Source organism: Protopterus annectens, chromosome 3.part1 (assembly GCF_019279795.1).
Source record: "Protopterus annectens isolate FY-2018-M chromosome 3.part1, PAN1.0, whole genome shotgun sequence".
NCBI classification, from domain to species: Eukaryota; Metazoa; Chordata; order Ceratodontiformes; family Protopteridae; genus Protopterus; species Protopterus annectens.
Window position 1 is genome coordinate 1,856,335,363 of NC_056732.1, and position 27,313 is coordinate 1,856,362,675.

A 27,313-nucleotide genomic window follows, 5' to 3' on the forward strand; every position below is an offset into this window, starting at 1 on the left:
TCTGCTTTGTCCCTTTCTTTTGTCAGCCTACTTGAACTATGGACTCTGAGACTGTGCAGCAACTGACTCTAATTTATTGATAATCCTTTACTAATATCTTGCACCAGCACAACTTGTGAGTGCTGCAAACATGTTTTCAAACTGCAGACTAGCTTCTTGCATGCTGCAGACTACAAGCTAGAAAGGATACTGATCCTGAACTCCTCCAAGTTCAGGTTACCATTAACAAGACCCCTTATTACCATGGCTAACTACAGCTCTCTCTGAGCCCATAACTCCTAGCTAACTAGTATGGAGCCTCTTTTCATTAAATCAAACACTATTTTCCTAGGGAGACTTCAACTGCCCCTCCATTAACTGGGAGACATATACATCCCCTAACATGCATGCCCATAGATGTCTGGACTTCATCAATATAAACTCCCGGGGACAGTTAGTGTGCACTCCAACCAAGGATGATAAAATCCTAGACTTGGTCCTCACTGATATGGGACAGCTCCCTACCAACTGTAACTCCCTCCATGGTCAGATTGGACAACAAATGAGTCACATTCCCCTTAAGAATGAAGCCAGGAGCATCCTCCCAAATCCTCAGTATTCAGAGGTTATGCCAGTGCTAATCTACAGAAACTGACTGATGACCCAACTAAATTCAACACCCCCCACCAATTTCATGGCCCCCCACTGCTTATGTGTAAAATCCTTTACTGTCAAATTCTATGCATATGTCAACAGCTGCTTAGATGCATCTGTCATCCTCCAAAGTAAATACAAATTCAAATTCAAAAATAAACCATTATGGTGGTACCCAAATATAAACAGGCTCTATAATAAAAGAAAAAAAAAGCTAATTACACATAAAAATAAATGTAACTCTTGAGATGCAAGAAAAGATCTTGCTAAAATTAACTGGAAATGCGCACCCTGATCAAATCAGCCAAAGCCAGATATGAGGTAAAAGTTGCCACCCAGACAAAGGACAACCAAAAAAGCCTTCTTTAATTACGTTAGAAACCTTAGAACAATGTCCAGCACTGAGCAGCACTAATAGTACATGATATTACACACTCAGTTCCAGAGGACATAACCAATCTGCCAACAGATACATCTGGCTCTAGCTTCACCCCCATCCCCTCCTATAGTCTGAGATCTCATACCTGCAATTACTCAATTTTCCCATGAACAAGTCTTCAAGGAACTATTCAAGGTCAAAAACACTTCTTCTATGGGGCCGGACAGCATACCAAGCTACCTACTGGCCAACCTGAAAAAGGAACTGTCAGACTCCATCAAGAAGTTCTTCAATGTCAGCCTCCAAACAGTGTTTGTGCCAGACAAATATAAGACAGCAACTGTCATCCCCTGCACAAAGGTGGGGCATCAATGAACCCAGATAATTATACACCCAGAAATCTGACCAGCCTCATCTGTATGGCTATGAAGAGAATAATTATGGAGTTAATAAATAAGAACATAAATAACATACAAACTCTTGACCGAAGCCAGTTCAGTTTTGTCAAGGGCAGATCCTACCAACATAACCTGGTTGACTTCTTTGAGAAAGTTATTGAAGCAATGGATGAGAGTAAATCAGTGCACAGAGTGTATGTAGACATTGTGAAGGTGTTCAATATAACCCCACACTCAGGTATTGTAGATATCCCAGCTACGCATTAATCCCCTATGTAACTCATTGGATAGTAAACTAGAGCACAAATAAAACCCAAGAAGTTAGGGTGGGCTGCTCTACATCCCCAAAAACATCTGTCACTGGCAGTGTACCCCAGGGTTCAGTACTTGGGTCACTCCCCTGTGGCATTTACTTCTCAGACATCAAAGCTGCTGTTAAGGGTCTAGGGCTGACCACATTTGCAGACGACTGTAAACTAGGTGTTATCATAAACTCCCCAGAAGACACCAAAAATCCCCCAAAATAGCATTTTCCAAACCAACAGCCAATGTCAAAACCATGGATGAAAACTGAATACCAAGAAATGCATAATAGTATCCTTTGGCAAGCAAGACACCCCTTGTAACTATTACATAGGATCATAGGAGATTACTAGCCTATCGACCTGGAGATAATTTCAAGCCTAGCCAAGATTTACAAGCTGTAAATGATGCAGTAATACCAAGGGCACCTACAGTGCCAGACCCATACACACTGTTAAATGATTTAAAACCTCAACAGAAGTATTTTTCTGTGGTAGACATCAGCAATGCGTTCTTTTCGATACCGATACACCCTGACAGCCAGTATTGGTTTCCATTCACATTTCAGGGGAAATGGTATACATATACGCAACTACCACAGGGATATTGTAAAAATCCAACAATATTCTCACAAAAAATGGCAAGCAACTTGGCGAGATTTACCCCACCAAGAGGCAGTCAGATTTTACTTTATGTAAATGACATCTTGCTGGCGGCTCCCACTCAGCAAGATTGTAAAAAAAAATACCATAGCGCTATTACGATTTTTAGCCGCTAAAGGACATAAGGTAAACAAAAATAAACTGCAGCTTTAAAAAAAACAAGTCAAATACCTGATAGCTCACCTTAATGTTAGAAGTATCAACAACAAAATTTCCCAATTGCATGCACTCCTTGATGTGTACTCATTTGATATCCTATGTCTTACAGAGACTTGGCTAAAACAATCCACACTAGACCAGGAAATTAGCCCTCCTGGCTACAATATCTTTAGATATGACCGTATAACCAAAAAAGACGGTGGTATAGCCATCCTCTATAAATCTAATCTCCAAATTTCCCCTTTCAATGTGCATCCTTCATTTGACACCAAAGCCGAACTCCTGACTACCAAACTCCAAATCAATAACACCAAATCTATCTATCTAATCTGCATGTATCTTCCCCCAGGTAGCAATACTAATACTCTTGAAAACTTGCTTAGCTATTGTTCTACCCAACTACCCCAGGAGACCATTATACTGGGTGACTTTAACATCGACTGGTCCTCCTGCAGCTCCACTAACCCTACTAACCACATAAATCTCTTTGGATTCTCACAATTAATATCAACTCCTACTAGAATTCACAAACCCACCAGTAAGGAATCTATTCTTGACTGGATCCTTATTAACACCTACCCTGAAACTTATACTCCAGGAATCCTTCCCGACGATATCAGCGACCACATGCTTACCTACATTATTAGACAAAAAGTACATATCCCAACTACTCATAATCTTAAAACCTCCCGCGCAAAAAAATTCTTTAACCCACATAGCTTCCTAAATGAACTGCAAGCATGTGACTGGTCACCACTAACCCATCTTGAACTAGACAAAGAAGTTAACTATTTTAACACCAAATTTCTTCAAATTCTAGATTACCATGCTCCTCTTCGTTTGACTAGAATAAGATCCAAACCTGCCCCATGGCTCATAAAACAAACTAGACAAAAGATGTTCCTTAGAAATAAAATCTGGGCTAAATGGAGAGCTACCAAATGTCCATCAGATCAACTCCACTTTAAGCAGTTAAGAAGTGCCACCAAGAAAGATATTCTCAAAGACAAAAAAGACTTCTACCTTCACCTACAACAAACCAGTCAACAAACTCCACAAAAATTTTGGTCAGGGATTAACAAACTTCTTTGTCCAGGTCACTCTGCTACCCCTGCCCCTGTAGGTTTTAACCATAATAACTCCAACCAGATCCCTGATGCCTTTAACACTTACTTTACAGAAGCCATTCAAACCCTAGCCAATTCTTTACCTCCCTTTACTGCTTCTCCAATAAATTCTTCCAAGACTATATCACCTACCTTTCAAATACAACCTGTACCTACCTCTCTCATCTGTAAGCTACTTCAAAAACTGAAACCTTGTACCCCTTCTGCTGACCGTCTCCCATCTGAATACCTACAAATTGCTGCAAAAGCTATAGACTATCCCATCTCTATCCTTATTAACAGAACCATCTCAGAAGGCAAAATTCCATCCATATGGAAAGTATCCCACATCATCCCTCTACATAAAGGAGGGTCTTCTACTGAACTATCTAACTTTCGGCCTATTGCCTTACTCTCCCCAATAGCTAAGATTATGGAAAAATGTATTCACAAACAACTACTTAACTACTTACTACAAAATAACCAATTAGCCAATTGCCAACATGGCTTCAGACCATTTCATAGCACTACAACTGCCCTACTATCTTTCACAGACTATATAAATAAAATCGCAACAATAGCTCCTTTTCCTCTGCACTATTCATTGACCTGTCAAAAGCCTTTGATATGGTTAACCATAACTTACTTTTAGACAAACTAAAGACCCTTCCTCTTGAACCACAAGCATTACAATGGCTTACGTCTTATCTGAATAATAGACAGCAAGCAATCCTTTGGGATAACAATCTGTCTTCACTACTTCCTGTTAATATTGGGGTACCCCAAGGCTCTAGTCCCCTTCTGTTTTCCTTATTTATTAACGATCTACACATAAATATTCCTCAAGCCACCTGCATTCAATATGCAGAAGATTCCACCTTAATTTGTTCAGACAAGAACATAGACTCTCTCCAGTCCCTCACCCAAACAGTTCTTCATAATGTTGAAAACTGGTTTATGCAACACTGTCTCCTACTAAATCCCAAAAAAACAAAACTACTCCTTTTTACCCCTACTCATAAATCACCCATTCCATTGTTCTCTGTAACCTCTAACAATGCTACCAACATAACCCCAGACTCTACAACCCGCCTACTAGGAGTTACAATTGATAATCATCTCAACTTTGATGACCACATCAACACCACCATAAAGTCCATTAACAAAAAACTTGGTACCCTCTATAGAATTAAACCCTTCCTTACCCCTTCTGCCAGGAAAACTATTGCCCAGACCCACCTCATTTCTACCCTTTTCTATGCCTCTGCTATATATACTAACCTATCAAAAAATAACCTCTCCAAACTTGTCACCTGTTATAATAGCATAGCTAGATTCATTACATGCTCCACCTTTAAAACTCACCACTGCCTCAACCTCAAAAAACTTGGATGGCTAGAACTGGATAACCATATACTCTGTCAACAATTACTTATCACTCAAAAGATTCTATACCACCCTAACAACACCCCTATCCTCTCTAATCTGATTACACCATATAAAAATCTTGCTACACTACGCTCTGCTAATAAGCTCCTAGTTTCCACATTTAAATCCAACAACAAAGCTGGTGACTCACTTTTCTCTAACACAGCAGGTAAACACTGGAATCAACTTCCTTCTGAACTATCAATCTTAGCATCTACTCCTCTATTTAAAAAACACCTCAAAGAACATCTTAAAATTTGTTGGCTTTGTCCATGTGCTAACCCAGACTGATATCTTCCCCCGTCCTTCTCTTACTCCTTTCCCTACTCCTCTATCCTTTCCCCCGTCCTTCTCTTACTCCTTTCCCTACTCCTCTATCCTTTCCCCGTCCTTCTCTTACTCCTTTCCCTACTCCTCTATCCTTTCCCCATCCTTCTCTTACTCCTTTCCCTACTCCTCTATCCTTTCCCCCGTCCTTCTCTTACTCCTTTCCCTACTCCTCTATCCTGTGCCACCTAATCCAGGTGCTACTCTTTTCTTCTTAGTAATTTTATAAAACATAAAACCCTTTCTCTCTCTCTTTATTGGGTTGTACTCATACCCACTATTGTATTTAGTATAACTGTTTTCTTTACTCTAATAATTTTGTTTTTTTAGTATATTTTTTACAGTAATATTTTCAGAGTTTATAACCTGAGTATTATAATTTCTTTTTACCAATGCTTTCACTTTATGTGATTTTACATGCCTTTTTATATATGTTTAACATTGTCACTATTCATGTTTGGAACTTTTCTCCTCGGGCCTCTACTGAAAATGGACATATATCCAGTTAGACTAGCCCGTTCAATAAATGTAAAATAAACAAATAAATAAATAAATATGTGATATCCAAAAAAGGCAAAATATTAAATAAAGATAAAAAAGTAGCAATTTTACAAGCACCAAAACCCACTACCAAAAAAAATGATGTCCTTCCTGGGTACAACTAATTTTTGCCGGAGTTGGATTCCAAACTATGCCTTGAAATCTGCACCTCTGACTGACCTGATATACAAAAAGCCTATGGCAGCACAGGATTTGTTACAATGAAAACCAGAGGCAAAATCTGCTTTCTGCAAACTGAAACAGTTAATAGCGTCCTCATTAGTTCTAGGATTACCAAACTACCATAAATGTTTTTTTCCAAACTGTAGACTGTAAGCAAGGTTATATGACATCAGTGTTAACACAGCAGCATGGGGACAAGCAATGCCCTACTGCTTATTATTCATCACAGCTAGATCCAGTGGCACGGTCTTTACCCCACTGTGTACAAGCAGTAGTTGCAGCTGTAATGGCAGTACAGGCTTCGGCCTCAGTAGTATTATTCCACCCTCTCACTTTGAGAGTGCCTCATGCAGTTGCGATTATTTTACTGCAAAAAAAAGTAGCATATCTTTTCCCTGCTAGGCATCTTTCCTGTATGACCATATTGTTAAGCCAACCTCACATAACAATTAAACGATGCATGACTTTAAATCCTTCTACCTTGCTCCCAACCCCTGCAGACGGCACACCACACCGCTGCCTGCAGGTAATTAAGCAAAAGACACTACCTAAAAAAAATCTCACAGATGTCCCCTTAAATAATGCCGAGGCGACATACTACGTGGATGGTTCGTGCAAAAGGGGTCCTGCAAGACAAAACCTAGTAAAATATGCAGTAGTTTCTGACACTAAAATTATAAAAGCAAAACCTTTACCACACAACTTATCTGCACAGGCAGCAAAATTGATTGCCTTGACACGGGCATGTACCTTAGCAAAGGGTAAAAGTGTAAACATTTTTACTGACAGCCAATACACTTTTTCTACTTTACATGTTTTTGCGCAACAGTAAAAAAATCGAGAAATAATAACATCTACTGGCAAACCTATCAATCATGCACAGTTTATTTTAAATCTTTTAAAATCTATTCAGTTACCTCAAAAATAGCTATTTGTAAATGCACAGCTCACACCAAGCAACAAGATAGGATTTCAAAAGGTAATGCAAGAGCTGATACAGCTGCAAAACAAACAGCTTCAAAAGTATTTCTTTTAAATAAAGAACTACAACCCTCTGAGATTTTAGACTTAAAAATGTTAAAGACAATGCAGGCACTCACTACGCAAGCTAAAAAACAAAAATGGGTAAAATGAGAAGCAATTCTCGAAAAGGGGCTGTACATCTCTAAAAAAAAAAAACGATACTACCCTCTAATTTGTTTAAATATGCAGCTTTGTTGAGCCATGGGCAGTGCCATGTCTCAACAGGGGGGATGGTACAGCTGGTGAACCAGGTGTTCACAACATATGGATTTACAAACTCCTCTAAAAAATTTTGTTTGATGTGCCATGTTTGTAATAAACATCATGCACAAGGGGAGTTAAAGCCCAAGCAAGGGAGTTTCCCTACACCACCGTATCCGTTTCACACTATCTGTATGGATTTCATAGAATTGAACAAATGTGAAAATAAGAAGTATTGTCTTGTCATTGTAGATATGTTTTTCAGGTGGGTGGAAGCCTTTCCAACCAAATATCCAGATGCAGCCACAGTGGCAAAAGTACTTGTCAAAGAAATCATCCCTAGATTCGGCATTCCGGAAAGGATCTACAGTGACAACGGTACACACTTTGTAAACCAAACCATACAGCAGTTAAGTAAGCATTTTTGGTATTTCTTTAAAAAATCATTGTGCATACCATCCGCAATCTGCAGGGCTAGTTGAGAGGCATAATGGAATATTAAAGAATAAATTAAGAAAATTAATAGCCAAAATAGAAAAGAACTGGGTGTATTGTTTGCCCCTGGTACTGTTGAGCATGACAAAACCTAGTAAAATATGCAGTAGTTTCTGACACTAAAATTATAAAAGCAAAACCTTTACCACACAACTTATCTGCACAGGCAGCAAAATTGATTGCCTTGACACGGGCATGTACCCGTCAGAACTGTTCTGACTGCAAAAGGATTGACTCCTTTTGAAAAACTGTTTGGAAGGGCTTATTATACACCCCAGTGGAAACTTCTCATGCCCACAGACCAGGAAGCTGACTATACACTAGCTGATTATATGAGAAATTTGTTGAATTCTAAACATCTGTTGCAGTCAAATTCTGTTTCAGATAAAGAACAAACCGAAACATCGGAAGTGGCAGTGATCCCAGGGGACTGGGTTTGGATAAAGGCCATTAAAAAGAAAAATTGGACGTCACCAAAGTGGGAAGATCCACACCAGGTGCTTCTTTCGACACCTACTGCAGTCAAAATCGCAGAGCGAGCCTCGTGGATCCACCTGACGCACTGCAAACTAGTTAAGAACTTTGAACTGGACAAAAATCTTACCTCTCCATCAGGGCCCTCAGCACAAAGTCTGGCTACAAAGGGGGGTCAGATCAATAGGACTGATTCGTCTCAACCCCAGTGAAGAAACCATCGGTGCTGAAGGTCCTATTAGGGCAGAGAGTAAGATCACATGTCAAAAGCAAAAATGATAGAATCCAGAAAAATCCAAATAAAACCACTCGGAAGAATCGGAGAAAACAGGAATGCAGAACAACCATTTCCTCAGAAGTATTGCATAATCATCCTGTTGACTGTACTAGTGACAATAATCTTTTTGTTGTGGCCATTCCTTTTCCCAGCCACACAAACTGAACTGAATAAACGTGGAGAGTTGCACGTAAAGTGGCACCCAAACTTCAACACTTACCAGGCAATCAAATATGTGTATGCTGAGACCTTCAATGTTTCGAATTGCTGGATTTGCACAGCTTTGCCAACAGCATACGGGGGGTTACTGTTAACTTCAGTCCCCCTAGGAGCCAACAAGACCTGGGAAAATTTAGTCTATGATACATCAGATGTTACATCACAAGAAAAATTCAGATAATAAAACTACTCAGGAAAGTGTATGTTTATAGTAAAGTTACTACTTAATGCTTGTTGTTTGTTTGCTTGTTATTTCCCTGAAATGCTAATTCCACCTAAAACGCAGCTTTTCAGTGCTTTTGTGGATCACTAGTGATATCTGCATTGCTTACTGTACTTATTTCCTTGTTTCACTTGAAAGAAAGTTACTGTTTGTCGTTTTTGTATTTAAGTTACCTGTAACACATTGCATTTAAGTTACCTGGCACTTGCTCACTAAAGCAATTATATAAGTCAGCACTAAAAAATTAAAAGCACCACACCCTCACAAACTCACCTTGAGTACCTTGTTCCCCATTGGCCCTTTTTTTCAATTATAAAGGAATTCCCAATACTATTCTAGCATGTCCAAAGGTCAGCTGTCAATCTCCTCTCCGGTCCAGCTGGTGAATCTGGGAATCCTGATTCAATGTTACAACTGCCTCATGTACAGAGACAACCCGCTCCTCCCCCCAACAAATTCCAACACATGTGAGAGATGCAACCATATAGCCATACTGGAGGCTAAGCTCTCTCAACTCAGTACTGGCATAACCAGTCAGGAGGAGAAAGAAACCACACTCACTACAATTCCAGTCTCACATAGACCTACCACGACAGCAAACCAAACACATAAACACACAAAAACATACTCAAAGGCTCTAAATAAAAATCTGCCTAAGCAGCAGAGACCTCCAAAGCAGACACCCAAGCAACCGCTACCCCAAAACAAAACACGTGCAACACATAGCTCACAAAGCCAGTGTGCTGAACAGTCACAGCCCTTAAGGCTAAACAACACACCTGATACACTTGTAATAGGTGACTCTATCGTCAGGCACACTGACGTCCCGCTCACCAGGTTGAATAAGGAGAAGGTCACGGTGAGCTGCCTGTCAGGTGCTAGGATCCACCACATGACACAAGCACTCAGGTCACTCCAAGGCAAGTACAAATATGACTCAGTCATTGTCCATGCTGGTGTGAATGACCTGAGACGTACCTCCCTGGACTACATGAAAAGAGACATAGAGGAGCTCTCTGAGCATGTAGTCCAGGCCGGTATGACCCTGACCTTGAGTAGCATTTTACCCTCACCAAGAATGATGCCACAATATGAAGACAAGATGATCAATTTCAACAATTGGCTTAAGCATTGGTGTCATTCAAAGGGGAGCCAATGCCTGTCAGCCTGGGATGACATGCTCGACAAGCCACGATGCTTCGCTAGGGGTGGCTTGCACCTGTCACCCATGGGCTTTCGGATATTGGCAAAGGCTCTTGCTACCCCCATAGTGCCTTTTTTAGGCAAGGCTCAAAAGACAAACCCACCTCCATAGGTATCACAAGGGATAAGAAATTAAGAGTAATGCTACTCAACGCCAGAAGTCTAAACCTCAAGATGCACGCACTCGAAACTCTCCTTAACATGGAGAACATCGATATCTGTGCAGTAACAGAAACCTGGTTCAAGGCTCCCGAGAGCACCCCAGCACTACCAGGTTATACCTCATACCATGCTTTTCTGCCCCAAAACTTGGACCGAACCACAAAAGGAGGGGGAGTATCAATATCCGTCAAAGATACCCACACCTCCAGGTTGGTGGCACAGCACGAAGCATCAGAGACTATCCATGTGCAACTAACAGTGGGTAAAACTGCCTTCCAGTTTATAGCCTGCTACAGACCACCCTCCCAAACCCAGGAACCCCACTCGGCCTTCCTGAGAACACTGGAAAATATGAAGGGCTCTCCAAACACCATTATATTGGGCGACTTCAACTACCCAAACATAGACTGGGAGCATTACTCTAGCTCCAACACCCTAGCCCAAAGGTTCCTAGAATTTATAAACTCAAATGCTATGGAACAACTTGTTACCACTCCCATAAGAGTTAAAACATACTGGACCTGATCATCACCAACATGGGGACTCTATGCTCCAGACCAGAAGTGTATCCCTCACTGGTAAGATCAGACCATAAACTAATCTCACTGGATATTCACATCCCGACTCCACCCCCTGCCCTGAAAACCACAGTGAAAAACTTCTCTAAAGCAAATTTCACACTCCTCAAAACCGAGGTGGAATTCTTCAAAGCCCCCGGGCCTGTGGAAAATACGGCCCAGACCACAGAATCCTTTATAAACGCATTCTATGAACACCTTCAGGAATGCAAGGATCATGCAATCCCAAATAAAACCAAGACCCAATCCTCCAAAGGCAGACGTCCTGTCTGGTGGACCCCAGCCATAAACAAACTATACAACAGAAGGAGGAAGCTACTACATGATAGAGCAAAATCCCAAAAAGGGAAGGCATCTCTGATCAGTATTAGCAAAAAACTACGGGCAATCATAAAATCGTCTAAGGCCAGCTTCGAGAGAAAAATTGCACAGGACACTAAGGATAATCACAAGGCTTTCTTTAGTTATGTTAGGAACCTGGGTGGTAATTCCCAGATATGCTCAGAATTAGTCCAAAATGACAAAAAATACACCAAACCCACAGACATTGCCAACATCCTAGCTGACAGGTTCGGTGCAAACTTCTCCCCACCAAAAGGGCAAATATCTATCCCAGCAGAGTGTTGCCCCCCTGACATCTCAGATGCTCAGGTAAGAGCCGCCCTCTCCAAAGCAAAAAACACAGCATCATTAGGACCAGACGGTGTCCAGGGCTGCGTCCTACATGAACTCCAAGAAGAGCTAAACCCAAACATAAAACTACTGTTCAATCTCAGCCTTACTACAGGATATGTACCCAAAGAGTGGCATACAGCAACAGTGGTCCCTCTCCATAAAGGTGGTGCCTCAACGGATCCTTGAAACTATCGCCCCATAAGCCTGACTAGCTTGGTCTGCAAAGCTATGGAAAGGATCATCATGGACCTCATAAATAAAGATATTGGGGACCTACAGACACTGGATCCTACCCAGTTCGGCTCTGTTAAGGGCAGATCCTGCCTCTTAAACCTGGTTGAATTCTTTGAAACAGTCACCAAGGCCATTGACGAGGGAAAGGTGGTCCACACAGCCTACTTGGACCTTGCAAAAGCCTTTGATAGAATACTCCACTCGGGCATTATAGATAAGCTCACCAGCTTAAATATAAACCAATATGTCACTAGATGGGTTGCAAACTGGCTCAAGGACAGAACCCACATGGTTAGAATTGCTGGAGCCATGTCGGACTCCAAACCAGTTACAAGTGGCGTCCCACAAGGCTCAGTCCTGGGACCTCTCTTGTTCGGTATATATTTCTCGGAGGTACAGGCCAACACGGAAAGACTGTGGCTGACCAAGTTTGCAGATGACTGCAAACTGGGCACCATAATCGACTCTCCAGCTGACACAAGCATCCTCCAAAAGGGCCTCATAGAAACAGACAACTGGTGCCAGAGCCATGGCCTCAAGCTAAACGCCAAAAAGTGTATAGTCATCCCCTTTGGCAAAAACAAAGTGCCCACAAATTACCACATAGGTGGTAATACATTAAGTACAGAAGAAGTAATTAGGGACCTGGGGACCCAAGTTGATAGCAATCTCTCATTTGACACCCACGTGGCCAAAGTGGTTAGAAAAACATTTTATATAGCCCACCTAATCATGAAGGGATTCACATCTAGATCAGGGGAGGTCATCGTGCCTCTTTACACATCCCTCATCAGGCCCATAATTGAGTACAATGCCCCTTTTGGGATGTACCTTACCAGACACCTGCAGCACCTGGAAAGACCCCAAAAGTACCTCACCAAGAGGATCAAAGGGCTAAAACAGATGCCATATGCTGCCCGGTTAAAGAAACTCCTGTTCTACTCAGTGGCATACCGCCTGCTCAGAGGCGATCTGTGCCTGACGTATAAAGCCATGTCCAACCCTGAATTAATGGACATGCTGCACCTCAGAAAATCCAAATCCCATCGAGCTACGCGCTCGAGAGACTTGAACCTCAGCACTGAAATAAATAGGACATGCTAGAGGGACAGATTCATAACCCAGAGGCTCCCTTCACTCTGGAATAAAATCCCAGTCCAGGTTAGGCAGAGTCCCTCATTGACTCTCTTCAAGAGGAATCTTGATGAGTGGATGGGAGATCGTAGGTTTACCCCGGGTATCACTTCTGTGTCACTGTTAGACAGAGGCACAGTATACTAACCTAGAAAAAGGGCATAGCAAAATTAATTTAAAATGGGTGGCGAAAGCCAAACACACTCTAGCTAGGCTTATAAATGCCCTAGGGCAGATAGCTTAGTATGAACCTATGAACAAAATAAAGTAGCATTGCACTTGTCTGTTCGACATAAGGGGACTGTGTGTTTTTACAAAAATGATACAGTTCAGGTGGGTTGAAGCAATTGCAATGTGACTGTTCCTTATAGATGCTACACTAAATCTGATAATACTAGATCTTATTGCAATACAAACTATGATTCATTTTTTGAATTGATGCACAAAACAATTGAGGAAGTAAAACATGATTCTGTTCTCTACAAACAACTGCCTATAATTGACAGAAAAATGTTTCACGCAGGACAAGCGTATGTTTATAGTAAAGTTACTACTAAAGTGGTAAAAAAAGCATATAAATGGTTACCTGAGAATTGGTCCGGCAGTTGTTTTTTGGGCTACCTGGTTCCGGCCATATGACACACAGCAATTTTACCTCAAGGAAAAATTCGGAATGTTCGAAAAATTAAGAAACTTGTCAATCCAGTGGGGCAAATCGATGTGCACTGAAAAAACCATCATGCTGTGGGCGATGGACTGACACACATGGACTTGAGTGATACTGTTATATCGTGGGCAGGCATATTACCAGCATATGGAGCAACAAAATCGATCTGGGAGCTGAGAAAACTATCTAAACTTCTCGAAGTAATGAGTAATGTGACCTTTTCCTCCCTAGAATTGGTGACTGATGAACTGAATGCCATGAAAACTGTAGTGCTTCAAAACCGCATGGCTCTTGACTTCACCCTAGCGGCGAGAGGAGGTACTTGCGCTTTAATCCAGGAGGAGTGCTGTTCGTATATTCCTGACCACAAACACGAAATAGACAATCACCTTGAGGTAATTTAGCAAGTGTCGGCTATGACCAAGCCAGGACCAAATCCATTGACGGACTTTTTCCAGATATTGTTTGGGGGGGGGGGCAGTATCCTGATGAACATCCTCCTGATTGCCATCTGTGTAGGAATGATCCTACTGGTGGTATGTGTTTGCTGCTGCATTCCCTGCATAAAAAGACTGATTAAAGACTTTATAGACATGTCAGTTTCAGAAACCTTATACCAAGGTGCTAAACTTGAAGAATTGTTGAAAAATTAAAAATGCTTTCATAAGTTTAAACTGAATGACTCTCTTAACTGCAAATCCTGAGTAGGAAGAGGTTAGGGAAAAAAAAACTGTTTATGCTTATTTTAAAAGTAAAATAAAAGTATTAAAAGGGGGAAATGTTAGAAAAATATGTATTAGTAATATGCTTAGTGCATTCGAGTTTTAAAAAGGGTTAACACATTTATTCTATTTCACACTGCATAAATCTGCACGAGCTGCAGAAGCATTCCAATCCTGTTATGTCATGAAATATGCACAGTTATGATCTCTGCTTATGCTTTGGAAATTTACAGGAAAGCATTCCATTTCTGCTAATGTCAGGGAAATAATAATAAATGTTTCACTTCTACTAATGTCATGAGATTTAAACAAAGAGTTATTGATTTTCTGCTTATGCTATGAGAAAATGCATAGCTGCTGGAGCTATTGATAATGAAGACAAAGGCTGTTTGAAAATATGAACCGCAATCAGCATTTACTTGTCCCTAAGCTAGAAAAGTACCTTGAAATGTAACATATGTATTAGAGCTGCACAATTGAAAAATAGAAAGCTTGTAGTGGGCTAAAAAATACAGCCCCAAGGTCAGGTTGTTTTTCTCAAATGTTTTTCATAAGTCCAGTCATGTCAGCAGGAAATCCAAGTAACATTTTCTATGTAACACATAGTGAGTTTTAAATCTGTACATGTCAGCAGGAAATCTGAGTAACATTTTCTGTAGAATAATACAGAAAGCTGTGTCTAACTATGTCAACCATAGAAAAGTAACATTTCATAGAACTGTATAAAAGAAGCATAGTGCCTACTAGTAATTTAGACAAAATCCTGTATCTGCATGTTTTGTAAGTAATAAAGGGTGCCTAACCTGAACCTTACGTGAACTGGTCTTTGAAGTTTTTTCCTTTGACATACACTGATTACGCATATCACATTTTTGGTATGTTTAATAAGTTGGTTCATATTTCCAGTGATGTCTGGCCTGTTAGGTTTTTTCCATAATATTCCTGAGGTTATTAGACTTTTTATATGCAAATCTATGCCGCTCAACGAATACTTTAAACAATGCCAATTTGGCCTTAAAAATATCTCAATTCTACTCAACAATCTTACAAAAAAACTATGGAATTAATACAATACTGAAGTATCATTTCCCTCTTATAAATAGGGGGCTTTTGAGGAAGCCCACCTATGTTAATGGTACTTAGTCCTAACAATGGTTTAAACCTTTCACTCCTAGCCTTCGTTATTTCAGAAGTGATTTGTTCCAAAATTTTTTCAGGTAACCCCTTTGTATAAACATACTATGGAGAACTTTTACCTGCTTCAGAAAGACCTCATCGTTAGATATCATTCTAGACAACCTTACCAGCTGACCCTTAACCATACTTTGTTTTTATTTTAAGGGGTAATTGCTCTTTAAATGCAACTAAGACTTTGAAAAAGTAGGTTTTCTGCAGATCTTGGAAGAAAAACCTTTTGCCCATTTTCCACAGTGGCAGACAGATGATCAACACGACCAGGTTTATGAATGTATGTAAAAAAAGCAGCAAACCAGGCATATCCAAGCATCAGATTCCGGTGATTTCTCCTGTCCACCTGGTGAATCTGGGCATACTGAGGCAATGCAGCAATTGCCTCATGTACACAGACAATCCTCTCCTCCTACCACCGAACACTACAACCTGTGAGAGATGCACTTACATAGCCAAACTGGAAGCAAAGCTCTCTCCACCCAAGATTGTGCTAGACAGTCAAGAGGAGAAGGTTAACACCCACACTACACCTCAAGCAACACATAGCCCTTCTAAACCCACACCACCAACACCCACACATAGCAACACTAAGCCCACATATGTGGAGGCCCTTAACTGTAACCTGCCCAAGCAACAAGGACCTCCAAAGCTGAAATGCAAACAAACATCAATCACAACCAAAGTGTCACATAGCTCACAACACCAGTGTGCCACCCAGCAACAGCCCCTACGGCAAGACAACGTACCTAACACTTTAGTCATAGGTGACTCTATAGTCAGGCACACTGATGTCCCACTCATCAGGCTGAACAAGAAGAAAATTACAGTCAGCTGCCTGCTGTGTGCCAGGATCCGCCACATAACGCATGCACTCTAGTCACTCCACAACAAGTACAAATATGACTCTGTCATTGTTCATGATGGAGTGAATGACTTGAGACGTACCTCCCTGGACTACATGAAAAGAGACATGGAAGAGCTCTTGAATCATGTGGCCCAGGCAGGTATAACCCTAGCCCTGAGTAGCATCCTGCCCTTGTCCAGAATGATACCACAGTATAAGGACAAAATGATTGACTTCAACAATTGGCTAAGCTTTTGGTGTCATTCAAAGGGGATCCAGTATCTGTCTACCTGGGACAACATGATCGACAGACCACAATGCTTTGCCAGAGATGGTCTGCACCTGTCGCCCCTGGGATTCAGGTTACTGGCTAAGGCTCTTGCCACCCCTATAGTGCCTTTTTTAGGCAAAGTTCAAAGGACAAAACCACCACCGTAACAGGTACAAGCATGCAAATTCTGAAGGTAATGCTACTCAATGCTAGAAGTCTAAACCTCAAAATGCACTCTCTCGAGGCACTCCTAAAAATGGAGAACATTGATATCTGTGCAGTAACTGACACGTTCAAGGCTCCAGAGAGCACCCCTGCAATACCAGGCTACAACTCTTACCACACTTTTCGGCCACCAAACCAGGACCGAAACACTAAAGGTGGAGGAGTGTCCATATTCACCAAGGATATTCACACCACCAGGCTAGTTGCCCAACACAATGCGTCTGATATTCTCCAGGTGCAAATAACACTAGGTAAGACTGCAATCCAAAGTATAGCTTGCTACAGATCCCCCATCATGCCCCAAGATTCTCACTACACCTTTCTAAACATACTGGAAAATATTAAGATACAACCAAACACTAATACTGGGTGATTTCAACTACTCTGCTATTAACTGGGAAAACTACTCATGTACCAACACCTTTGCCCAACAGTTCTTGGAATTCATAAATTCCAATGCCCTGGATCAACTAATCCATAGTCCCACCAGGGGCTCCAATATCATAGACCTGGTCATTACCAACATGGGAAATCAATGCTCCACAACTATGGTCACCCCCTAGTTGGTCAGGTCTGACCATAAGCTAATCACCCTTAACATCCTCATCCCACCCTCAACCCCCAGTAAGGAAACCTCCATAAAAACTTCTCCAAAGCCATCTTCATGCTACTCAAGTCAGAAATGACAAACTTCATGACACCCATGCAAACAGGAACTGAAAGTTCGACTGCTAAATCCTACACTAAGGCACTGTATGAGCACATCCACTCATGCATAAATTGTGCCATCCCAAACAGAACCAAGGATGCTCTCCTCCAAAAAAAAAAGGAATCCAATCTGGTGGTCCCCTGCCATAAACAAACTTTAAAATAAAAGGAAGAAACTGTTGCAGAAAAGAGGAAAATCCCAGGATGCAAAAAACTCCCTTACCAGCCTCAGTAAGAAGCTGAGATCCCTCATAAAATCCCCCAAAGCTAGTTATGAAAATAAAATTGCCAAAGATTCCAAAGACAACCACAATGCATTCTATAACTATGTCAAGAATCTAAATGGCAATGCTCAGATCTGCTCTGAGCTACAACAGAATGGCATTAAATATACTGATCCCAAGGATATTGCCAATATACTGGCAGATCAATTCAGTGCCAAATTCACCCCCCTCTCACCCCCTAAATGGCCCATCTCAGTACCGGAAGATTGCCAAATTCCGGTAATATCGGCCACACAGGTAAAAAAATGCACTCTCCAAAGCTAAGAATACAGCATCTATGGGACCAGATGACATCCCGGGCTGTGTATTACATGAACTACAAAATGAACCGGCACCTCACCTAAGTGTCATGTTTAATCATAGCCTCACCTCAGGCTTCGTGCCCACTGAGTGGCACACAGCTACAGTTATCCCACTCCACAAGGGGGGATCCACCTTGGATCCCGGGAACTACTGCCCCATCAGTCCAACGAGCCTGATCTGCAAGGCCATGGAACGTATTATCATGGAACTTATAAACAAAGACATTGGCAAACTTCAAACACTGGACCCCACCCAGTTTGGGTTCGTGAAGGGCCGATCTTGTCTCCTGAACCTGACTGACTTCTTAGAACCAGTCTCCAGAGCCGTGGATGACGGTAAGGCCACACAGCCTATCTGGACCTCGCCAAAGCCTTTGACACCATCCCCCACTCTGGAATCATAGACAGACTTACTAAGCTGGGCATTAATCCCTACGTCACTCGATGGGTTGCCAACCGGCTTACTTACAGAACCCACACTGTAAAAGTAGCCGACTCCAAATCCAGCTCCAGACAAGTGACACTTGGAGTATCTTAGGGTTCATTCCTGGGACCGCTCTTGTTTGGCATCTACCTCTCTGATGTACAGGCCAACACTAAGGGACTCTGGCTAACAAAGTTCGCAGATGACTGAAAACTGGGAGCCATTACTGAATCCCCAAATGATGTGGATACTCTACAAAAGGGCCTTACAGAAACAGATGCTTGGTGCCAGTGCCATGGGCTCAAGCTTAATGCCAAAAAATGTATAGTTATCCCCTTTGGGAAAAAACGTACACCCATGAATTACCACATAGGAGGCAGTACACTAAACACCAAAAATGTGATGAGAGACTTAGGGACACAGGTGGACATTGGTCTCACCTTCGATAACCACACAGCCACAACAGTCAGGAAATCCTTCTATGTGGCACACCTCATCACTAAGGATTTTTCATCCAGAAAAAAGGAGGTCACTGTCCCACTGTACTCATCCCTCATTAGACCCATTATAGAATACAACGCCCCATTTGGTATGTACCTCTCAAGACATCTGCAGCAACTGGAAAGGCCACAGAAATACCTCAATAAAAAAATCACAGGCCTAAAGCAGATGCCCTATGCTGACAGCCTTAAAAAAACTCCAGCTATACTCTATCGCATATCGTCTACTCAGAGGCGATCTCTGCTTAACATACAAAGCCATGTCAAACCCACAGCTGTTGGACATGCTACACTTAAAGAAATCCCAAGCCCTCACAACCACATGCTCCAGGGATCTAAACCTTGTCATCACAATAAACAAAACATGCTGGAGGGATAGGTTCCTGACCCAGAGACTCCCCAGACTCTAGAACAGACTGCCCATACATGTCAAGCAGAGCGCCTCTTTGGCCCTCTTCAAAAGGAATCTTGACGATTGGATGGGAGAAAGGAAATTCACCCCGGGGATCACGTCTGTCACCCTGCTACACAGGGGTCTAGGGAAGTAAATAGTGTGAGAAGAAATAGCCAGGGAATTGTTATGGCTAGGCTTGTATAGGCCCTAGGGCCAATAGCCTAGTACCAACCTATAAACCTCAAAAAATGGAGGTAGAATTAATGTATTTCAGAAATTAATGCATCAAACAGCATATCATCCTATAGTGTTCAGTGTACACAGTGTACCCCATCATACCTCTCAACTGAGAGATTTTTGCCTCATATGTTTGTTTTTCATAAAATTGTGGTTTTCAGACAAATCACTGGCAAATCATTAAAGACTGAAGGCAGAAAATAATGACAGCCATTTGAGTTTCAGACTCATAAAATTTAAACTAATGCAAAACCTGTTATTCTCTCAACTTTTTAAGTTTGTAAGAGCAATATTTAAAAATTTCCCTAATTTTGGGCCTTTGTACAGCCAATATATATGGCTTTGTCCAGATTTCTTGCTTTAAGAGGTTGACAGGTATGTACCCCATAGCCACAGACAGACATTGGACTGCCATCCCAGTGTCATAGCCTACCAGTATAAAAACACCATAGACATCCACTACAGGGTTTGTTGTTCTTGCAGAAGTACTCTAACAGGTAGGGCTCCTTCCATAATTCTGTGAAGCTTAAAGTCAATGACATTTACTCAATTTTTTTGCAAGTTTGCATTTCAAAGCATTGTTGCATAAGCAGCACTGGCACTTCATGTCACAATATGGCACAAACAAGTACCCCGTGTCATGGAAGGTATGCTAATGAAGCCATTCAGTGCCCCTGTGTGTGAATCTCTGCTGGTGTGCAATGCACTATTTAAACATGCTGGCGCTAGTAGTGCATGTCATGGCAACTGTGAACCATGTGATTATTATGATGATCCATGCAGCATGCGGATGCCCCTAGCAACCATGGACCATGTGATCATTATGACAATCCATTCAGCATGCAGATGCCTCTGGCAAACATGGACCATATGATCATTATAATGATCCATGCAGCCTGTGGATGCCCCTGGCAATTGTGAACCATGGAATCATTATGATGATCCATGCAGCATGTGGATGCCCCAGGCGATCATGGACCATTTAATCAATATGATTCATACAGCAAGTGAACGCCCCTGACAACCATGAAGCATTGAGTAGTATGATGATGATGCATACAGCAAGTGACGCCCCTGACAACCATGAAGCACGTGATCAGTATGATGATGCATACAGAAAGTGAACGCCCCTGACAACCATGAAGCATGTGATCAATATGATGATGCATACAGCAAGTGAACGTCCCTGACAACCATGAAGCATGTGATCAGTATGATGATGCATATGGCACATAAATGCTCCTGGCATTGCAATACAATGCCATGATAATATATGAGTGCCACAGTGTAGGAATAAGGTCACTGTGCAGTGCTACGTTGTATGGCACATAGTTAACAGGCAAGCATCCATGTTTAAAAGCCACCATTTTGATCCTCAAGTAGACCTGAGTTAGCAGTTATACCTATGATTTGGCACTACAGAATGCAAGGAACACACATAGTGTGCCTGTTAGTAGGATTTTCCTCTTTTTTTCTGTAGATGAACATTAGGAAGCTCCTACTGAGTGCATATGATGGCTCACTGCAGAACGTGGATGCCTGGCACAGGGCACAGGCTTGCTGGGATGGTGAGTAATGCCACTGGCATCACCTATTCTTGTGAGCAATGCTGGCAACAATATGTGGTCTGAGGCAGTATCAGCCTGATCTGACTCATCAGCTGCAGGCAAAGCTTCACAGAGTAGCCAGGAAAAAATTGGGACTTCTTTATTTCCTAACCTTGTAACCATCTAGTCCTCTTCCCCTCTCACTCTTTAGGCTTATTTGTTCCCCAACCAGATACCTTAATATTCACAACAGATAAAACATGGTGAGCAGAACAACCCAGGACATCCCAAACCTCCGCAATACGCTTCCCCTAAATGCTAAGTAATTCAACTCACTACATGACTGCATAGGTACCCACACATTTATTCCAGGACCAACCAGTATGGCCCTTCTGGAGAAAACAGGTGCAGCCCATGGGAGGGTACTGGCAAGGCTTGAATGGTCATAAGGCTCAGTGGCCTTGGAATATCTATGAATTTATGAAAAAAGAGGTGAAAGTCTTACTGCCTTTCATTCCACTGAGGATGACAGCCAAGCATATAAGAGTACTGTCACCATCTGTGAGGGTAGGGGGTTTGATTTTTAATCCTTAAACACACAGTACATACCCAGTAAGCCCACCAAGCATTCAGCATGCAATGGTCATCAGAAAGGGCATGCCACTCACTTCAGCAAGTGATGTAACACCTCAGTACTGCCCTGTCCCATAGGCATCACAAAGCGCAAGCCATTCATTTTAACAAGTGATGTAACACCTCAGTACTGCCCTGCCCCATGGGCATCAGAAAGGGCAAGCCATTCATTTTAACAAGTGCTGTAACACCTCAGTACTGCCCTGCCCCACCCCATGGGCATCAGAAAGGGCATGTCATTCACTTCAACAAGTGATTTAACACTTCAGTACTGCCCTGCCCCAAGGGCATCAGAAAGGGCATGCCATTTATTTTAACAAGTGATGTAACACTTCAATACTGCCTTGCCCCATGGGTATCAGAAAGGGCATGCCATTTATTTTAACAAGTGATGTAACACATCAGTACTGCCCTGCCCCAAGGGCATCAGAAAGGGCATGCCATTCACTTCAACAAGTGATTTAATATTTCAATACTGCCCTGACCCATAAAGCCAGCACTCCGACGTGCTCTACTAACTACACTGGGAACTCTACTAAGGGATCAAACACCCTAGACATACACCCCACACTGCCTTCCTGCGGGGTGAAACAGTTCACAGTACTACAGGTTATCAGTCCTAATGTTCGAGGTGGTAATATTTGTAATTACACAGAACGTATTGAGATAAAATGGATTATTAAATTTAGAGCTGATAGACCACCAGGTATTAATGACAAAATTCCTTTAAAACCTATTTTATCTAACAGAAGGCTGCAAGTATATAAAGACAGATAAAAATAAGCAATGATTTTATATTATAGTATGGCTATTTTTAGATTATTTATTTTCAATATACATATTTTTATATAAAGTTTAAATTAATTTAAGCGTGTACAATTCTTATAGTTTATAGTAATGTTTAATGTTATGAATCTCTTATATATGATAGGCTAAATTTTATGCACCTATATTCGTTAAAATGTATTTTTTATTAGAGTTTTAGCAGGATATGATGTAATGAATTTTTAATGAGCACAAAGGTATTTAAGATTGAGATGTTCATTGTTTTACAAAGTCTGATGAGGCCCTAGAGGTGAAAGCGCTCACTGTGCACAATAAAATTATATTACTTTAAGCTGAAGCTATGTTTATCTTTTCGTTTTTCGTGTAAGAACCTATAGATTTGCATCTACTGTGACTGTGACTGACATCCTGTGTCTAGGAGCCGTGGTGTGCCCCGTGGATGATTTTTAATACTTTATTTGTCTTATTATACTGTTTTTACATCCTTTCAGGACCGATTTCCCTGTTGAGCTGCCGCTTTTGGATTTAACATAGTAAAAGGACACTGCTTTGTTATGTAACACGCACGCACACAAACACACACATACACACACACACACACACACACGCACACACGCACACACACACACACACACACACACACACACACACACACACACACACACACACACACACACACTACAGTGAATTATAACATTTTTCTACCAGAAAACCTTCAGTCTACAGAAAAATGCAATGTTTTTCCAAAAAAAAAAAGAATGTAGAAAAAAGAGGCAAGGGGCAAGTGAAAAGAAAGAAGTCAAAACTGAACATGGAAGGATTGAAGAACATTACTATAAGAAAAAAGAGGAGAAAGACAGAAGCTGACAACATGGCTCAATCTGTGGATGTACAAAGCCAGCTGGATGAGAATTGCATGCTTGTAAATGTAATAAGCAATGAAAACAGTGGGAATAATACGACTAATGGTGGTAAAGATCATTCCTTTGTAACAATTCATAGAGCAGATATTACTGAATAAAAAGTTGAAGATTCTTCAGATCTGGTCAGAAAAGGTATTCTTGTAACTGCAGATTCAATTATTAGAGGCCGTGATAATTAAAGTTGCAGAGAAGATAATGAACATTGAACAGTGTTATGCTTGCCAGGAGCAAAAATAGAGAATGAGAGAAAGGCCTTAGAACACCTTCATGTTAGGAGGTATGGATTTATTTTAATTTATGTTAGTACAAATGATCTCACCCACAAGGACTCTCTGACTGTTAGTAGGGTGTGTTATCAGTATGACAGTTAACTGGGATGGATGACTTCCCAAAGGATGCTATTATGCATTTCTTGGCATTTAGTTTTAGTCTATGACTCTGACACCAGTTGTTTGTCTGTGTCAGCCCCTTCTGGAGAACATTTATGTCAGTGTGAGATTCAATAACAGCTCCTAATTTGCAATCATCTGCAAATTTAGTCAGCCAGAGACCATGCCAAAAAGGAGCAGTCCAAGGACTGATCCCTGAGGGTCTCCACTTGTGACTGGCCTCTTTGTAGAGGCCGACTCCCCATTTCTAACTTCCTGGGTCCTGTCTGTGAGCCAGTTGGCTATCCACCGGGTGACATATGGTTTTGTACCTAACCTCTTGAATTTGTCAACAATGCCTGAGTTGGGTATTGCGTCAAATGCCTTGGCCAGGTCAAGGTAGGCAGTGTGAACGATTTTGCCCTCATCCATTGCTCTGGTGACCTTCTCAAAGAAGTCCACCAGGTTGAATAGGCATGATCTACCCTTGACAAAACCATACTGGGTTGGGTTCAGTGCCTGGAGGTTTACTATATCTCTGTTGATCATCTCCATGATAATTCCTTCAATGGCTTTACATATAAGACTAGTGAGACTTATGGGTCTGTAATTTCCAGGGTCTGTAGGTTGCCCACCTTTGTGCAGAGGGATGACTGTTGCCTTTCTCCATTCATGAGGCAAGAAGCCTGTTTGGAGGGGTTAAATAGTAATTCCAGAGGCCCTGATAAGTCATGTTTCATGCTATTTAGAAGGCATCGTGGAATACTGTCTGGGCCCACTGATGCAGTGTTCTGGGTCTTAGAGAGAGCGTTAAGGACCTGTTCCTTAGTGATAGTAGGGGAGTTTTATTTGATGACATTTCCTGAGGGAAGTTTGAGGAGGAGAGAGGAGTAAAGTTGGAGCTGAATTTATCAGCCAGGAGGTTTGCTATATCTTCTGGCTCAGTAGAGGTGGCTCCATTTACAATGAGCTCTGCACACAATTGTGTATAGCCTTTGTGGTTTCCGACATAGCTAAAGAATGCTTTGTGGTTGCCCTTGGCCTAGGAGGACAAACTCACCTCAAATTTGGCTTTGTTAGACTTCATTTGTCCTGTGAGTTGTTTGTTTAGTTTGATGAGAGCGCTTTTATCATGCTGGGTGCTGCACCTTCTAATTTTTGCCAAGATTTTCTTACTCCTGTTAAACATCCAGTTGATTTTGCGATTCCACCAGGGTGGCTTGTTTTTTGAGTTAGTTCTGTACTTCTTCCTGGTGGGTACAGCTGCCTCTATGCAGCTATTAACATGCTTGTACAGGGTTTCTGTGAACAGTTTTGCATAGGCAAAAGTGTTCTCAGGGTTTATAGGGGCATGAAATTTAGACATATCCTCACTTAATAGCAGGAGGATAGCCTTAGATTAGTTCGTGAATATTCCCGGTTTAGCTGCGGGTCCAGGTTTTATTTTGACTTCAAAGGGGACCATTCTCTGGTCTGACCTTATCAGGGAAGGCATTACAGTAGGGGGTGTGCAGCACTCTCCCATATTAGTGAGGACCAGATCCTGTATGTTTGCACCCCTGGTTGGTGTACTGAGTATCTGGTCTAGGGAGTTTGTGTTTACAAAATCCAGGAATCTCTGTGCATGTGCATTTGATGTCATATAGAATTCCCAGTTAATAGTGGGGTAATTAAAGTCACCCATGAATATGGTATTGGGTTGGACATCTGGTGTTTCTAATAAGTTTAAATACACGGTATGGGTTTCCTGGGTCATACAGGGGGACCTATAGCTTGAAAGGACGTGGTATTATAGCTATAATCTGTTCACATCCCTTGTAAATAAAGCTGTCCTGAGTCTTGAAAAGCTGATGTCTGAGTGTTTCTGTGACTGCTGTTGAACTGAAATACTGGAATACATATAAAAAAGTAACTACTAAACACACTCAAAGACCATCATGCTGTCACTGTGGCAAACATCTGCATTATGTTAGAAAGTCAAAAACATTTTTGTAGTCTGTATATCCTCAAAAGATTTTGGAAGGAACAAGTCGCTGCACCTTTCTAAACATACTGGAAAATATTAAGATAAAACCAAACACCCTAATACTGGGTGATTTCAACTACCCTGCCATTAACTGGGAAAACTACTCAGCTACCAACACCTTTTCCCAACGGTTCTTGGAATTCATAAATTCCAATGCCCTGGATCAAATAATCCATTGTCCCACCAAGGGCTCCAATATCCTAGACCAGGTCATTACCAACATGGGAGATAGATGCTCCACACCAGTGCCACCCCCTCATTGGTCAGGTCTGACCATAAGCAAATCACCCTTAACATCCACATCCCACCCACACACCCCAGTAAGAAAACCTCTGTAAAAAAACTTCTCCAAAGTCAACTTCATGTTACTTAAGTCAGAAGTGACAAACTTCATGGCACCCATGCAGACGGGAGCTGAAAGTTCGACTGCTGAATCCTACACTAAGGCACTGTACGAGCACATCCACTTGTGCATGAATCGTGCCATCCCAAAGAGAACCAAGATGCTCTCCTCCAAAAAAAGGAAGCCAATTTGGTGGTCCCTTGCCATAAACAAACTATACAACAGAAGGAAGAAACTGTTGCAGAAAAGAGGAAAATCCCAGGATGCAAAAAACTCCCTTACCAGCATCTATAAGAAGCTGAGATCCCTCATAAAATCCTCCAAAGCTAGTTACAAAAATAAAATTGCCAAAGATTCCAAAGACAACCACAAGGCATTCTATAGTTATGTCAAGAATCTAAATGGCAATGCTCAGATTTGCTCTGAGCTACAACAGAAAGGAATTAAATATAATGATCCCAAGGATATTGCCAATATCCTGGCAGATCGATTTAGTGCCAACTTCGCCCCCCCCACCCCCTAAAGGGCCCCTCTCAGTACCAAAAGATTTCCAAATTCCGGTAATCACGGCCACACAGGTAGAAACTGCACTCTCCAAAGCTAAGAATACAGCATCCATGGGACCAGATTACATCCCGGGCTGTGTACTACATGAACTACAAAATGAACTGGCACCTCACCTGTCATGTTTAATCATAGCCTCACCTCAGGCTTCGTGCCCACTGAGTGGCGCACAGCAACAGTTATCCCACTCCACAAGGGGGATCCACCTTGGAACTACCGTCCCATCAGGCGAGCCTAATCTGCAAGGGCATGGAACTTATAAACAAAGACAATGGTAACCTTCAAACACTGGACCCCACCCAGTTTGGGTTCATGAAGGGCCGATCTTATAGATTCAT

General features: G+C 41.7%; 1 protein-coding gene across 1 annotated transcript in view; it reads right to left on the minus strand.

The window, feature by feature from the left end:
- LOC122798767 (zinc finger protein 883-like) overlaps positions 1 to 27,313 on the minus strand; it is a 205,655-nt gene that overhangs the window by 136,995 nt on the left and 41,347 nt on the right. The window lies entirely within an intron of this gene.